Source organism: Dicentrarchus labrax, unplaced genomic scaffold, assembly GCF_905237075.1.
Source record: "Dicentrarchus labrax unplaced genomic scaffold, dlabrax2021, whole genome shotgun sequence".
In the NCBI taxonomy this organism is placed as follows: Eukaryota; Metazoa; Chordata; class Actinopteri; family Moronidae; genus Dicentrarchus; species Dicentrarchus labrax.
This window is the reverse complement of record NW_026136707.1, coordinates 20,144,942-20,154,538: the sequence shown is the minus strand read 5'-3', so window position 1 is coordinate 20,154,538 and position 9,597 is coordinate 20,144,942. Positions and strand designations below refer to the sequence as shown.

At 43.3% G+C, this 9,597-nt stretch overlaps 1 protein-coding gene across 2 annotated transcripts in view; it reads right to left on the bottom strand.

The window, feature by feature from the left end:
* The window catches only part of znf407 (zinc finger protein 407), a 142,661-nt gene that overhangs the window by 120,473 nt on the left and 12,591 nt on the right, over nt 1–9,597 (bottom strand). The gene's annotated exons all lie outside the window — the stretch shown is intronic.

The window sequence follows — 9,597 nt, the reverse complement described above, 5'->3', positions numbered from 1 at the left end:
GCAGGCCTGACACTTGTGGACGGCGAACAGGAAGGCGCGCAGCTGCCCCTACCCACCCCCACCCTCCTCCTTACACTTTATCCTCCTCAAAAAAATTACCCCCATATGCCCCTGTCGAGAGCTTCAGCACAATTGGGTGGCAACTGTGATGATGATGAGATTATAGTGGCAGCCACAAAGCATGATGCTAACCTCTTCCACCACTGAACCCAACATCAGCTACCAGGGCCATGAAGATGCAGGCAAACAAACAGTAAGACATAAAAGAGATGTGATATGCCGTATAACGTTTTAATAACTTTGTCGCACCACATCTGAAATGCAAACACATTAAAGTGGACACAGTGCCCCTCTCATTAAACACACAGCAGTGTAAACATTATCTACCCCCCCTTCCACACTTGCATAAACATACACAAAGACCACATTGCCTCTCTGCATCCCTGCATCCATCCAACGGATGCCACCAACAAGCCTTGGGAGTTTTTCTACGGGGGTGTTTTATGCGTCCCATGGGGCTCGGAGACAGTGAGATGTGGATATAGCACACAGAGGATCCCAGTCAAGGACACAGGCAGCATCACTCACTCCGCCATTATTCGCTCATATTTAAAGCTGGGGCTACCTGAGGGACTGTAGCAACACATGCAGAGGAGGATGGGTGATTTCAGAGTCCGACGGGTGTGCTGAGCGACTGAGAGCTAAAGGAGACGCATCACAGGCAAGAGGAGAGAGAGAGAGAGAGGGAGTGACGGAGGGCTTTATATGTCAGCCCGGTGATACCAACGTTTTTATGGCTGAATATTTTTCCTCTTGTCAGAGCTGGATAAGGAATCACCATAAGGTTGGGGAGCATGAATATTGCCCTTGAGGGCCCACTGTGGCTGCTCCTGTTTATGGTTGACTAGCAATCAGCCACCGATTCAGGACCCACAACCCCTCATCCATCCATGTCAGCAATTAATCAATTAAACGGGCAGTGGGGAGGAGTGGGATCGGCTAGGTGTGTTAATACAATAGCCTGTTAAGGTTGATGTAATTTCATCACTAATGTCACCCATTCATCACGGCTTATTATCTGTTTCGCATAGACAATGGTCAATATCACTTCATAAATCTGAGAATCATCTGGATCTTGTGATATTAAGCCTGAAGGATGCCACAAAATGATGGACTAGAGAGAATGAGCGCCGAATTTAACAAGCCTACTGGATCAAGTGCCAAACATAATGTGGCATATTATAAAACAGTACAGAGTACAGACATGTTATGTAAGACTTCCATACATCCGTAATACAAAATGGAACCTATTCATAAAGTTTACAGCCAACAAACACCATCTGTGAACAGTTTCAGTTCATAACTGTCCTTATACTGCAAGACTGCTATGAGTGGAGCCGAGGAAACTTGTACATTCTGTCTCTGATTAATCTTCATGGGTTGACAAAAACAATAAAATTAACCCCCGCTATGGCTCCTCGCCCCAAGACCCCACAAACGTTACATTAGAGATATCAAGCCTGTTTAAATCATAGTGTAGTCTTTTATCACAATCGAAAAGGAAGGTCTGTGTGTGCGTGTGTAGATAGACGGTAGTGTGTAGGAGGAGGCCCTGTCCGCTTGTGTGCCTGGTATGAGCATGTGTGGGCCAGACCACATGTGATACACAAAGTGAGAGCTGTATTTGGCGTACCAATAGATATGAAGGCTTGTATCACTAACAATGTTTTTTGGACTCAAGCCACTGACAGCAGACAGTTTGTGCCAGTATTTCATAACTTGAAATGTCACCATTTTCAAGGCCAAAATATCCCGCAAACTTACAAAGACTCAGTGTTTCTCTGATATTTTTGGGACAGTTACGGAGACACAACACAGGAACAATGGACACTCATATGGAGCACATTATAGCATTACGTTTGGTTTACAGTCCTGTTTGAATTTCTAGCTGTGTGTTTATTTTTTGCATGCAAACAACTTTTGTAATTGTCCTTTTACCCACCTACGGCTCCTGTTCCAAACCCAGCCCTTTTTCTAGGTCTCGCTGAGTTAGGAACTGCTGATTCTGTGGGCTTGTGAAGCTCATCCAGACACCATAAGTAATACTGGGCTATACAAATAAACTTGACTTGACCTAAATACTAATCATAACCATAATCCACACATAATTATTTGGAATCTGATCAAATTGTTTCATTAGATTTGAGAGCTTACCCTTTGACAAGCAGCATTGTGTTGATTAATTCAACAATAAATACAGCATGTAATCAAACAAACTACATCATATCCATCATATCAATTGGACAGCACAGACTGGCTGACATCCAATTTTTAACAGGAGGCCAATACCTGGCCTGTATATCGGTCTAATGCCACTAACAGCTTCAGTCAGACACAAAGAGCCTCCCTTCCACCCAAGCCAACATTTCCCTAGCACTCCCAGCAGGTACATCAGCTCAATTATGATGATGGCAATGACTGATTGCATTTTACCTCTCCCCTGTTCCCCCAATAAGTCTGGCCATCACACAGAGAGAGAGGGAGAGGGAGAAAGAGACAGAGACGGAGACCAAGATAACAGCGTCATCTCCGGTGAGCTACAAGCATCCCAGATGCCAGTCTCCGGGACGGTATCAAACATCTCCGTGGCAGACTCACCATGAAAATAATCTATACCTACAGGAAGTCAATTAAAAAGTGCCAGGGGAGATTAAGAGTAGCGTGACAGCTTTTCGTCAGGCCACGGGTTCGTCTGGGAGAACCAGCGTGTTGCGCGTCTGCTGTGAGTATGCGGAAGGTAAAGCGTGTGTGTTGGTAGTAAAGACATGTCGGAAAGCGGGTTGCGGTGGCGGTGGAGGGAGGAGGCCGCTGCCGAACACCCTTAAAAGCCCCCTCATGAATATTAAAAAGGCCCTTGGCAGGCAGCAGCTCTGCTACAAGTTTGCAAACCAGCGTAATGTGTCTGTTTGCGCTGGGAAAGGGCTCAGTCGGATATCAATTAAATCAAGCGTTGTCAGTCTGATGGCCCTCTCAATGGAGGGACAACCCATTCCCCTCTACACATCAGCTCAGCTTTGTGTCAACCATCCATCTCTCATCCTCCCCTTCCCTTTCTCCTCTCTCCCGGTTGCCATCTTTATCATCTCTCTCTCTCTCTCTCTCTCTCTCTCTCTCTCCCTCTCTCTCTCTCCCTCTCTCTCTCCCTCTCTGTCTCTCAAGCAGCCGGTAACTGAATGCACAAATTACTCTCCCCTCCACCTTTAACTCCCACTAAATCTTTCCCCTTTTCCACTTTGCTGAGCCGGGATATTTTATTCCTCCATCAAATATGCATCCCATTAATTAAGTTAAATTACTCCTGACTGCCAAATATCCCCTGCCCCGATGGGTGTCAACACAGAAATGCATGACTGTGAACCTGCAATGACACGGCCCCAACACTTAAACATGAGTTACAGCCTTCTCCAGCTCCATCCATGGGCAGATTACCAGACACTTTGGGCTGCTGGAATTAAGCGCCGTTTGCTCCTTCCCCTCCACCCAGCTTTTTAATAAGTGCACAATGGATGACACTCGCACTTCTGACAATGAGAGGACTGATATTTTAATTACACCCCTTTTTTCATCTGCCTTCCTCTTCATCTTTTAATTGCTGTTGTTAATCACTCATTAACTTTCCCCTCTTTATTATTTTTTTCTCCTACAATATACCTATGACATGATTAGCTCTATAGAATGGATTGCTCAGCAACATTTTTTTAAATAAGGATAAGGGTAAAGTTTGTAGTTCTTTTGTGGGGACCTGGTTTTGGGGTGGAAACTTTACTCATGTTTCTCTAACAAATGGAGCTAATTCGCCTTTGTTAGCTGATGTTAATCTTTTAAAGGGTAAATTCAAAGTGTGTAAAATGCTACCAAGATCTAAATGCTAGCCTTGGAAGGCAAAAATTACACTCTATTCTAATTACTACTACTTTATTTTTCTCCTGCAAGTTGAGATTTAACAAAAAGTGATAACGCGCCGAGAAAGGCTGAGACCACAAGAAGTTTTAATGTTTTAGAAAAGAAGCCACTAAGATCATACATAGTGCAGACAATAGCCACTTAACTTGGACAGTCCTCAAGAGTAGTATAACTTACTATCATAAGCCTATGTGCTGTGTTGGCTCCCTAGCTTAACTACTGATCTTGCCATTTAGTGTCTGGAACCAGGGTTTGTTTTTGTTTTGTCTTTGATTAAAGTGAAATGCTCTGATTATGAAGCCCCCAGGCCCCTGTTCTGGGCCCACTAAAGAATATGAGATTGTTATTAAAACCTAATAGGACTGATCTGCTGACAGAGATTTCTCTCTTTGTCTCTCGTGCTCAGAGATGCTGAGTGGGGTCCCATTCAAACTCTTCAAAAGTATCCTTTCACCAGCATGAGACCGACTGAGCAAACAGACTTCATCTCCCTCAAGTAATTGTGCTGTGTAATTTGAAACACAAATTTAATGGCATTCATCTCCTTTCTGCTGAGTATTGGGCCTGTAATCCAAATTCGACTAATGAAGCCATATGTTTGTTGTCATCTCTTCGGCTGAGAGATATCTGCAAGGACGCGTCACTTGTGAGGAAATAAAGTTTGACAATCCAGCACCAAAACAAGTATAAAAAGTGTAAAACTGTACACTGGTGGATTTATATTGATACATCGAGGCTGTCTAGAATTGATTTCTATCTCTCCTCTCTTTTTCCTCTCTTGCCTCTTTCTGTGTGTGCATGTGAGCCTGTGCATGAGTGTGTTTCTATTGCAAAAAACATTAATTTTACAAACATCAGCCCAAGGCTACTAAACACATCCAATCCATTATGCTGCGCTTTATCGTGTTATGGGGGGTAACGGGCTGTAAAGCTGTCTCGGTCATAAAGAGCGATCGCAGAGTGCCGAGTCAAACCAGGATGCCGAGCTCTCCAAGCCATACGCAGCCCTCGTTATCATCAGAACAGCTCCGTCACATACTTAACCTTTCCAGACCAGCCTTTCTGCATTATTTTCCAAATGACCTTTAGCGTTACTTATTTCATTTCCGATAATGGCACACTAAATTTAGTTAAATGTATCAGAGCAGAATGTGTTTATTTTGGTGAAGGGGACTACACTGACTGACAAGGACCATGTTCCCAGACACAAACTCTTAAGTGTCCGAGGCAGTAAACATTAATACATCTTCCAGATTGGGGTAAATACAGGGCCCCGTGTCTGATGAGCACGAATAAATTAAATGGATCAAAACAAGTTAAAAAAAGACCATATCTGTATAGGTAAGGAGTACATACACTACCAATATAAATATATGGTTCCCATTTCATCTATACAGAAGTTCAGGGATGCACTAATCGTGACCCAGGGTACAACCCCTGGGTCACAATTAGTTCGGCAATTTTTAGGCCATGACAGGTTCACACTTAATTTCTATATTTTGTCATTTTAGAAGTCTGCAACGGCATATTTACAGGCATCTGAAGGTTAATAAAAGTACTAATGAAATATGCAAACACAAAAGGCTTATTGAATCTGGATCGTCAGAAGAAAATATTCAGTGTTTACATCTGTTGTGTGTTAATGAATTCAGAATTCCTGCTTCCAGTTCCTGCCAACACATGGTGCATGCTCTTGGTCACACCAGGCTTAATCATTTAGGACATTATGAGCTTTCAAAAGGTCTAACTCTAACATAAATACGTAGATACCCTAAAGCTGTTGTATCACAGACACAATCCCTCCGCCTGTAAGGAGCAGTGTGTTTCACGCCCTTGCTCTATGAGCGGAGGGGGTGGGGTGGAGGGATCTTAGCAAAATCGCTAATGTACGTGATGATTAAGTGTAACTCAAATACCGAGTGTGTTGTTCGTAGGCCTGACAGGCAGTAATTTGGTGTATTATATTCTGCGGTTTTAATTGCACGCCACCAACGTGTCCCTCTGACACGTTATGAAGCGATGATGTACAATTATTTCGGGGCGGCGGGAGATCAGTGGAGTGACATTATAATCATCCTCATAGGGATCCCTCTCTTCATCTGCAACAACCATTAATGTTTAAATGGGAGGAAAAAAAACATAAAAATAGTTCTCAGAGAGTTCTAACCAGAATCTGTTTGAGGATTATAGAGAATCACGTCAGGGGAGAAGGAGAGGGGTGTGGATAGACAATAGAGGGGCTGAGTTAAGTGACGGCTTTCTCTGGATAAGCAGCAAGCTAAGATGCTCCTCCACTGTCACTGCCAGGCCTCACACTACTCATACAGGCCCGGGCATTAAGGCACATTACAGCGGATGAGCCACGCAGGGCGGAACTGATGGGCTATTCTGGGAACAGACCAGACAATCTCACAAGACAGGGGGGACATAAAAACCCTGACATGAGCCAGCCCCATCCTGTTAACAGTCAAATCACACACGCAACACCCAACATGAAATCATGACTATATATACTCTCTCCAACACTAAGTCAAGAAAACTGAGACAAGGAAGGGAGGGAGGGAAAAACACAATGCAGCCTCCTCCACAGAGAAGACAAACTTTAGCACGACACAAACTTTTTGTGTTGTGAGAAAGCAATGGTTTTTAAGTTCAAATTCCTGAAGTGACACAACGAAATGGGCAGCTTATGACCCATAATCATAAAACGGCCGTCCACAAGAGGACAATCCATGTCCATGATAGTGTTAATACTTCTAAGGCCCGGGCTGAGATATTAAACCAATGCCTCAAAGCATTTACACTGTTTATGCATAATTTAACACCTACAACAGCACTGGATGTCCATTGCATCTTTGGGGAGGACGAGAGAGCAGGAGGGTGGAAATGCTGAATCCAGGGCCTTTCTGTGAGATGATGGAGGAGAGGAGGAGGAGGCTCATTAAGTGGCCGAGCCCCACTGTGGACAAAACACGCCGGGAGGAAACGCAAGAATCTGCCGTCTCACACACTGGAGGATTTTTATTTTAACCAATTAAATATGAGAAATCTTATCTTGCACGCTAACAGCCAATTTGTGTTTTTCTGCTGCTTTTGCACGTTAAGAGTTCTTTATAGGAAAATTAAGACAGATCAGTCTGTTTTGAAATAAAGACACAGAGGCAAATAGATTGGTAGAAGCATGGACAAACAGACGTCTTGCAGGAAGTAGGAGAAACAGCGAGGCAGAGACAGAAAGCCTATAAGGTGCTTGCAATGATGAGCGAGCCGCTGACCAGCCCACTCAGGTCTGACTGGCAGCATGGTCAAGGGTTCCAATCTGTCCTGGCCTTGCATTTGCATTTGTTAATTAAATGCCACAACAATATGATCTTAACTATCAACAAGTTCCCCCGCTCCTGAGAAGAGACCAGCGGCAGTGAGCTGAAGCCAAAGTGAGGTGGACAGCCGAGGTGCAGCACATCCATTCGCTCACAGTGTCAGAGCCGAGGTAATCTTCTAAGTCTGAAAGTTTAACAAGGGAAACACGGCAATCGATGGCGGCGGGGGGAAGATTTGGGGTTTTTTTTAAGGGAAGGAAAAGAAAAAGAAAAAACACACAAACAATGCGATGAGGCTCCAGACAAAACCGCAGTGAGCCAAACCAACAATCCATGCCCCATGGAGGCCCACGAGTCTGTAAGCATGAAATGAATTAATGAAACCCAAATTTTATATTGTAAAAAAGCAGCACAAACGTAGTCCTGCGTTAACTGGAATGATTAATGGTGATTATAAACAAATATCCGGCAAAACTTTTTTTGGTTAGGCAAAAATGTTGGCCCATCATTAGTATCCGCAGGACAATGCAGAACCTAATCGCACTATAATCTCACTTTACACATTATACCTGAAACATGGCCATCCATTAGTAATGTGCTTTAGATTCGGGTTAAGGACATATCATCAGACGTGAAAAGTTTGGGAAGGGGAGCAGGCTATGTGTATGTATGGCTCTGGTCTTAATGAGGGTGTTTCTGGGGGTTTCTTTGTGTTTGCTGCTCTTTAGTCAAGAGGAGGGATGGCCCGGTGATCAGTCAGTACTGAAAGCACACACAGGGCCGATTTGTCAGCAGCGGCTGGCACTGGCAGCACACAGCTCTTCCATCCGTATGATTTGTGAAACCAGGGGCTGTATTTAGTAGTCCCATTTAAAAGGCATATTGGAGAACCGTTCGTATGCATGTGTATGTGTGTGAGCGCATATGTAAAGCTAGACGCTTGGTCAAAGCCCAACACATTCGCAGCACTTGGGAGAAGAGGGTTTTCAGCTGGAGGGCTTGTGAAACATGAGCCTTTCCCCTCATTAAAGGAGAAGCTGTGTTTAAACCAAAGCTTGTTTGCTCCTGCTGTAATATGTTTGCGAACATCAGCGGGAGCAAATAAACACATTCGCTCTGCTCGGCTTTAGAAGAACAAAATCGGCCTGCGACTGAACTAAATGGAACGGTTTACAGAGAATTACACAGAGGGAGAAACTAATAACTCTACATATGTCTTCATCTTAGCGAGTGTGTAGCCGCAGAAGCTCGATGGCACAAAGCTGGAAATCCCACAATTTACTCTATTCCCCGACTGCATGTTAAACAGCTTAACACGTCCATTTGAACATGGCAAGGCAGTGAGGAGGTCTACCACGGGAATGAAGCGGGCTGAACACAACATATGGTCTACATGTAGGGGGTACAAGGTAGTGGGGTAATAACTGTACTCTTGCACTACTGGGTATTTATAGGCTTGTGGTTACCTACATAAACTTCCAATTAGGATTATTTGTACAGCTGAAACAAAAAAGAAGGTAAAATAAACTACATTTCTTTAAGCTTTAATTGATGAGGAAAGCTGACTACGAGCAATACATTTGACTTTTTGAGAAAAGCCTGAGAGCAGTTAAAGGCTTTTTTACACATCGAGGTGAAACTATGACTAAAATTTCTGGATAGGTTTTGGACTGCGGCCAGCTTTTGTCAATATCAAATGCCTTTAAATTGATAATTTTCTTGCCTAAATAAATAATGTCCTATGTATTGAGAGTTTCAATCGGAATATTCAATGTTCCAAAACCTTTCAAGTTTGACATTACAGTACGTGGTGAAAAGAAATACCACGTACATCGATGTGAGCTCACCCTTTTGAAGTAGAATTTAAACTCAGCGAAGGAAACAGACATCCTTGCAAATGATTTTCTTTGGATTAGCAGCTCATTTAGGCAGCGTAAAGATGATTTTAATGTTCTTTTTACAGATTGAAATCTCACAGTTTTTGAAAAGGGTTAAATTGGATTAAATTATGAAATAGCTTGAGACAAATGCAATTTAAAGTGGGCCGTACAATAGATTCACGCCTTAGACACCAACATGAAACTCTCCTGCACCTGATGGGAGGCACACAACCATTTGCTGGCTCACACTGGTGGTTTGCTTCTCGATTTCAACTCTCTTCTAGAAACTGTGCTAAATTCCTCTTAAGATATCCCTGTACCCACATAAATATGAGACACTTATAGAGGCAGCAGGTCATGTTATTATCCAAATGCTAATTTATTGGTCCCAAACTTACCTGATCAGGCTGAACACATTTTTTAAATGGCTGTTT